The 6,921-nt window shown below is 35.1% G+C and overlaps 1 long non-coding RNA gene across 1 annotated transcript; it reads left to right on the top strand.

Moving 5' to 3' along the window:
- Positions 1-3,735, top strand: LOC144638787 (uncharacterized). The gene is made up of 3 exons (XR_013568009.1): positions 1-155; positions 2,835-3,040; positions 3,537-3,735. It is a non-coding gene; the product is annotated as an uncharacterized LOC144638787 (long non-coding RNA).
- The last annotated feature ends 3,186 nt before the right edge of the window (positions 3,736-6,921 follow it).

The raw sequence follows: 6,921 nt of genomic DNA, 5'->3' as shown, positions 1-6,921 counted from the left end.
TAAGTAATAATCCTATGCTAATACATCCGTTCCTTTGATTGAATGTTATGAATATCTACCTATAAATTAACAAGCTTGGCTTCACATCTCAACATTATTAAGTGACTGAGGAGAGCCGGTGATCGAGCTAACACAACTCAGAGAAACAAATTTAGGTAAGTTACTTTAAAATGTTCATTTTTTTACATACGAGAACTTTACCAGAGCCTAAATTCTTCTTTATATTTTTCTTTTTTTATATATATTTTAAATGGTTGAATTTAATCGTTCTTCAAATTAATCGCATCGTTAACTTTGGTTTGTAGTTTTGGGGGGTTTTGTAACCTGTACTCTAACAGTATAAAAGGATTACACTATAGTATAAACTCGAGTTAAGATGGCCGAATAGCATTCAAACATTCTGTCTTGTTATTTATTTTTGATTGCCGAAGACATTGACATGTAAGATCTCTCCCTGTTTACATGTTTTCCTAGTGCGTTCCCTCCCTATAGTGGCTAAGTTAGTAAAACAGTAAAAGATAAAACCCTAACTTCCCATTTTTATACTCAAATGTTTCCATTTACCGTTTAATTTTGCTTACCAGTTTTTTGTTTTTACAAAAATGTGTAATTTATGTTGATACTTCTGTACTAAACTTTATAATTTCAACTTTTTTAACCCGTAGAAAGACAGGTTCAAAAACCTCTCTCCCCGTCTGTTTCTCGCCTCGCATTTGTATTTCATTTTAGTTTTTTAAAAGAATGGCAGAAAAAGCTGTACATAATGTTACAACATTGTTCATTCCCTGTCAGTTACTCTATTAAGGTTTCTCAGACACTGCTAACTTTATGGTCGACGCTGCAAAATTGTCAGGCGACCAGATTTTGGTGTAGAGGCAAAATTTTTTTCGTTTAAATTTTGTATTGTTTTTCTTTTGGTATAAAGAAGAAAAATTATCCTAGTTAGTAATGAACGACACTCACAGAATATTGTGAAACAAACTTCTGTCGTAAAGTACAACTTAAATTCAAACGATTCCGAACTTTTGTTTTAAATTCAGCCTGTGTTATTGTCATTGAAAACAAAAATTGCATTGCATTGTTTCGACATTCACTAAAATGACCCTTAACATCGTTTTCAAGTTGGAAACCAAAATTGCCAAATTAATTAGTCTGAATGGTCCACGAACTTCGGCAACATTAGAAACCTCACAGGCACGAAACAAATAAGACGAAAAAAATAAATCTTTTGCTTTCATGCCGATGTAATTTAAAAAAGCCGAAAAGTCATCATTTTAATTTATTTTTAATAAAAATAATGTCACATTGTTGGCATTTAACTATGAAAGTTTTATGACTTGTAGAATAATAGTGAAATTTCTGAAACCCAAATTTAAAATTGATGTTACAAACAATTGGCAAGACCGAATTACATTTTTGGTCTGGACATCGAAGAATGATCTTTTAATGACACATAATTCGTAGCGTATGAATTTCATTGGTTAAAATGTTATCATTAATTCTTGTAGTTTGGCACCTTTGAGACTTGCGACAAAAGACCATTAAAATTAACTTCCGAAAGTAAAAAGGACAATGATATATAATCACGCTGAAACAGCTGGGATTTGGAACGGAACTGAGCGGATTTTTACAGCAAGATATTATCAGAAGCTAGCTTTCCCCACATTTGATACCAATAATTGCCAGTGACCAAAACAGCACAAAAATTAAGATTGAGACATTTTGTCCTTTTTTTAAAGACTTCTTACTTATCCTCATCTGGCTCATAAGGACTCTTGAGGCCGGCTTTTTCTTAATAGCTATAGATATTTTTCCCGTTGAATAAATCGCCGAGATTTTTTTGCGACACTTAATTTCAGCTCGATGTTTCAAGCTACCAATGACCGTAGCTATCTTAAATCTTTATTAATTTAAACTGTACAAAACCTATCTTTTTGCAATGTTTCAGCTCTAGGTTATTGTATTTAACTTCAGTTGACTAGTTTTACTTTCAGCTTGTATCTCAGTGTTATGCCTTAAGATTGTTAAATACCATATTTCGATATCAAAAAGTGCCAGTCTTGAATTTTACCTGAAAACATTCTGTGTATTTATCGTTGTCAAGCAGTGTAAAACAATTTTTTGAAAGTCAAAATTTGAACTTTCAGATCTATGAAATAGATAAAAAATATTAATGTTTGCCAAAAAATCCTAGACTATGAACACACACAGACTTTAATTTGTATCTTAGCAAGCAGGGCACTCGTTTCATATATAAAAATTAATTAAAATTATGACAAGCTTTAATTGGTTTATTCCGTTACAGAAAAATGTCTTAAAATTAAAGAACAACACAAGACCGAGTCAGAAAAACGACAAAAAAGTTCAAAATACTTAAAGATAAAACGAACACATATTGCTAAGTTTTAAAAGACTTAAAAGATTACAACTGATAAACTTACACTATTTCGAGTTATTGCATATCCATTGTTTTAGTACATACAGACACCTACCCCAAAAATAAGTTACAATGAGTACTTGTTTTTAAAAGACCGACAGCCTAACACTATGTCAAACTGGTGTCACATTTTCGAAACATTGCTACTTCTAAATTTGAGATCAAAATTCATTTCGTAAGTATGAGGGTGTTTTCCTTTGGCCTAACTCTGTTTAGTTTGCTGAGAAATGAAAAAAGACAGAACATTTGGGAATATTTTGACCACGTGTGGGGCCTTCTTTATAACCGAGCCTTAATTAAAAAAAAATATTTCATAGCGAAAAATGGATTTACTTCTTGAGAACGTCAGAAGAACGAATTCCGAAATTTCTGAAATAATTTTCTTTTACTTTTTTAGGCAAACAAAAATCTTTATCATGAACCAAGCCATCGTAACAGCCTTCGCTATCTTACTCGTGATGGGAGCAGTTGTGCAGAAAGGTGATTCATACATCAGAGCGGGAAGAGAAATGGTTTACAACAACCAAGGAAAGCCGATGCAGTTTGCAGATAACCTCTTTGACAGACCTGAAGTCAGGCGCTCTTCACGGCCATTTAAGAAAGGTTAGAAGATATAACAGGGTGGGGAGGGGTGGTTGGGCTGAAGGGGAGAGGTGTATCATGACTACCCGTACCTCTTCTCTCTTACTTGAAAAATGAAAACAAAAATGAAAAAAATGACTGACTGACTGACTGACTGACTGACTGACTGACTGGATGACTGAATGACTGAATGACTGAATGACTGAATGACTGAATGACTGACTGACTGAATGAATGAATGAATGAATGAATGAATGAATAAATGATTGATTGAATGAATCAATCAATAAATGAATGAACACCTCAGTTTAGTTGTGAGAGATGGTAAGAGAACAAAAGGAACGCTTGCCTTGTTTCACTAATTTTGGCTGGTTGTGGTTTTCACTGGCATAATTTTTTATAAGATGCAGGACCTCAAATATCCCACTTTATAAAGTACGGCTTTTTCTTAAAGCAATTCTAGAAATACTTTAAATAGTATGCTACAAATTAAAGAATGTCTTTACTTTTTTCACAGATGTTGTTATGAGGCAAAAGAGAGAGGACAGAGCCTTGAACAGAAACTAAACAAGATATATAATAACATGAAATAAATTCCATCACGTATTCTCTAGCCAAACACTGGATGTCATTCACTTATACTTGCTCAGTGATATAGCTGGGCTATTGTACAATGAATTGTTATTAAAATGAAAATAAATGTAGCTTTGATCTTATTTCTCAACTCGTTGATTTTTCCTGGGTCATTCTTAAAAGGTTAATAGTCCTTTCCTTTTCGTTTTGTTTCGCTGGACATCTCTCCTCTCCTCCAGCCCATCATCATCATCATCATCATCAAAACCTTTATTTACACACGATAGGGTTTAAAGCACAATGCTTGTGGGGTCGTGTATTAAACTAAATATTACAAAATACTAATAAACTAATAGATTTCTAAATTACAACTAAATGCTTATATACTAAATTGGATCGTATCTACTATAAAAATAATTAATTACATAACAATCAGTAACATTTAAAGTCATTGTAATGCCTAGGGAGCGACTGAACCGACTGAGCATTGAAATTAAGCTCCTTAATATAATTGTCATTTTTCACTTTTCGATAGAAAACCGAAAATTGGGATCCTGTATTATACGACGAAACAGCATTCCATAGGATGGCCCCCCTATGTTCAATTGAATTTTTTACAAAGTATGAATTAAATCTAGGGACCACGATGTTATTGTTTCTTCTGAGGCTGTAAGAAATCCTGGCTTTTTTCGCTAGGTGTGACAATGCAGTTGGTGCTTCACCGTTTACCACCCTGTAAATTAGTTTAATTATCCGGAGTTTGTATAAGTAGTTTAGTGTGTTCCATTTCGTATACTGGTAGACTTCAGCGGATGGCATATCGCGGGGCAGGTTGTAAATCACTCTGGCCGCCCTACAATGGAGCACTTCCAAAGAATTTAGTTGCTCTGCATTAACACAACCGCCCCAGACGACAAGACCATAAAGAACTGCCGGCAGGATGACCTTATAATACAAATCCAGAAGGGCTTCTCTCCTTAAGAACGAACTCCTCTTTAAGAGGTTCAGTTTGTTCACAAAACTCTTTTTTACATCTGTAAGATGATGTGACCAGGCCAGCCGGTCATCGATAGTGACGCCCAAAAGGCGAGTGTGTTTCACCCAGTCGATTCGATTATCTCCGATAATGACCGAATTTAGAGGACCGATATGCGGTTTTCTCATCAGAAGCATTGCTTCGCACTTTGCCGAGTGGGGAGTTAAAGCCCTCTACTTCCCTCCCCTCCCCTGACCCTATCCGATCTGCTTTGCGTATCAAAGAGGACAGCAAACGGTCAGCTAAGTGAGCAAAAAAATCCAATTTATCGTACACAACCGAACTTCATGCTTAATGAGCATCCTACGAGAAAATTTAAGTAAAAGGCTTTAGTCTTGGCCGGAATGTCGTTGTTCTGTTTTACCATATAAGACATATAATTTCGGGTATACTTGTGTAAACTAACAAACTTTGTCTGTTTAGAATTTTTAGCTGAATATTAAAGTAACAGGAACTATTAGGGAACGAAATTTTATTACCTGAACTTGTTTCAGGGTGGCGGTCTTTCCGAAAATTGTAACGTTTCCTCGTACTCAAAACGATATTTTAACCTCTCCGAAAACAACAGACATCATATTTACAATATCACGAAAGTTCGAAGCGACATTTCAGTAAAGAAAAGCTGGTGAGATTACAGGCCTTTCGAATAGACTTTCTCAACGCCCGTTTCTGGTAGTTAGGTCATCTGGCGGAAACGAACTACTCGCGACTTGCGTCGCTCGCTTCTCGCGACTTCGTCGCTCAAAAGAGTCGACTTGTGTCTTTAGGGGCCCTTTTCTCGAAGGTACCGAAAGGTTTTCGCACCCGGAAAGCAATAGCAAAATTCCAAACCCTTATTATTACAAAGCTTATTCATATTATCTTCGAAAAGCCCCCATGGGGAAAGATAATAAAGTATGTATGTATGTATTCACTTCTCGGTTTTTAAGATACAGATATTAAAAAATGGCTTTGCATGGCCGAAAAGTTCCCGGAGCTTTCGAGAAACGGGCCCCTGGGCTTATACTATATCCTGGCGGTTTGGGTGGGCTTATAACTGGGAAAGTGTTATATGCGAAAGGGCGTAAGCGGTATAAACTATGTTGCCGACTCAATGTGGCAGGCATACAGTCTTTGCACGGTAATCTGAAGGTATGTAATGTATGTACTTTTGAACTACAGAATTTATTTTTATAAAAACTGCGCATGCATTTTCCTTCTGAAATGGAGCTAACATCTGTAGGGATGCATGGGGAAAAATAAAAATGCGTCTGCAAACTATCCAGGATTCATGATCTATATCTCTCAAATTTTTAGAGGGATTTTTTTTCTATTTGTAGCATACAGATTCTGATATCTATTTTATGAATTTAAAACAATTTGACATTGGATTCACAAAAAGTTTTGCTATGAGTTTGCACCACAATAGACTCTCCTTTAAAGCAACAATAAACATGATGATAACTGATTTTAAGTAAAGACAGAAAAGGCGCGTCATCTGGTTATTTCAGAGTCAAAGAAAGTTTCCTCTTTCCTTTTCTTAACCCTCTCACCCTGTTCATGGTCCACAGATGTTACAGCAGGGCAGTAATTATGATAATTTAGATGATAATACAGTTGTAATATGCTATGCTATTTATAGACATTTGCCCCAGGCATTGACTTTAACTTATCAAAATAATTTTACTGTTTGTAATTGAATAATTTTTAAGCGTAAAACAAACTTTGTTCATCGTTTGCAGCAAAACATCTGGTTCACTTGTCGCAGTGTTGTCTTTTTCTTTGTTTATGAAAAGCGACTGTCTAAACAAAGCCTTCGCACACTCCATTTACGCTTCATTATTCTCCAAAAGAATCTTTTTTATTCATCGGGCTCTTAATTAGTTGATCAGAGAGTTAGCTTATGTAAACATGATGTAGGACCAAGACATTTTCGAGACTGGATAATCGATTCCGTTCGGCTTTCTGTATGTTTTCTACGATTCACTGGCTTGGTATATTACTTGATGTGTAATTTATACGCTCGGCGTGGTTAATTATGCGTTTTGAAAATTCTGAAAAACTTTAAGTACAGCCGGCTGCCTAAGAAGAACACATGGCATTTTGAATGGTACTGTTTAAGGTGTAATGCATTAATAAACGCCTTAAGTATCTCACTGTCGTATTTTTAGATGTTTATATTTTTTATCGCGCTGGAACAAGGAAACACCAAATCACATCTAAATGCAAGAAATGGTCTATATTGAATTCAAGTTTTTGTATTCTGTAAAAAAAAAAATATTTTTGCAGTTTTTAACTTTCAAAACAGCTTTTG

This window comes from Oculina patagonica, chromosome 14, assembly GCF_052425735.1.
Source record: "Oculina patagonica isolate OP01 chromosome 14, crgOcupat, whole genome shotgun sequence".
In the NCBI taxonomy this organism is placed as follows: domain Eukaryota; kingdom Metazoa; phylum Cnidaria; class Anthozoa; order Scleractinia; family Oculinidae; genus Oculina; species Oculina patagonica.
The sequence above is the reverse complement of the archived record's forward strand: the minus strand, read 5'-3'. Positions and strand labels throughout refer to the sequence as shown.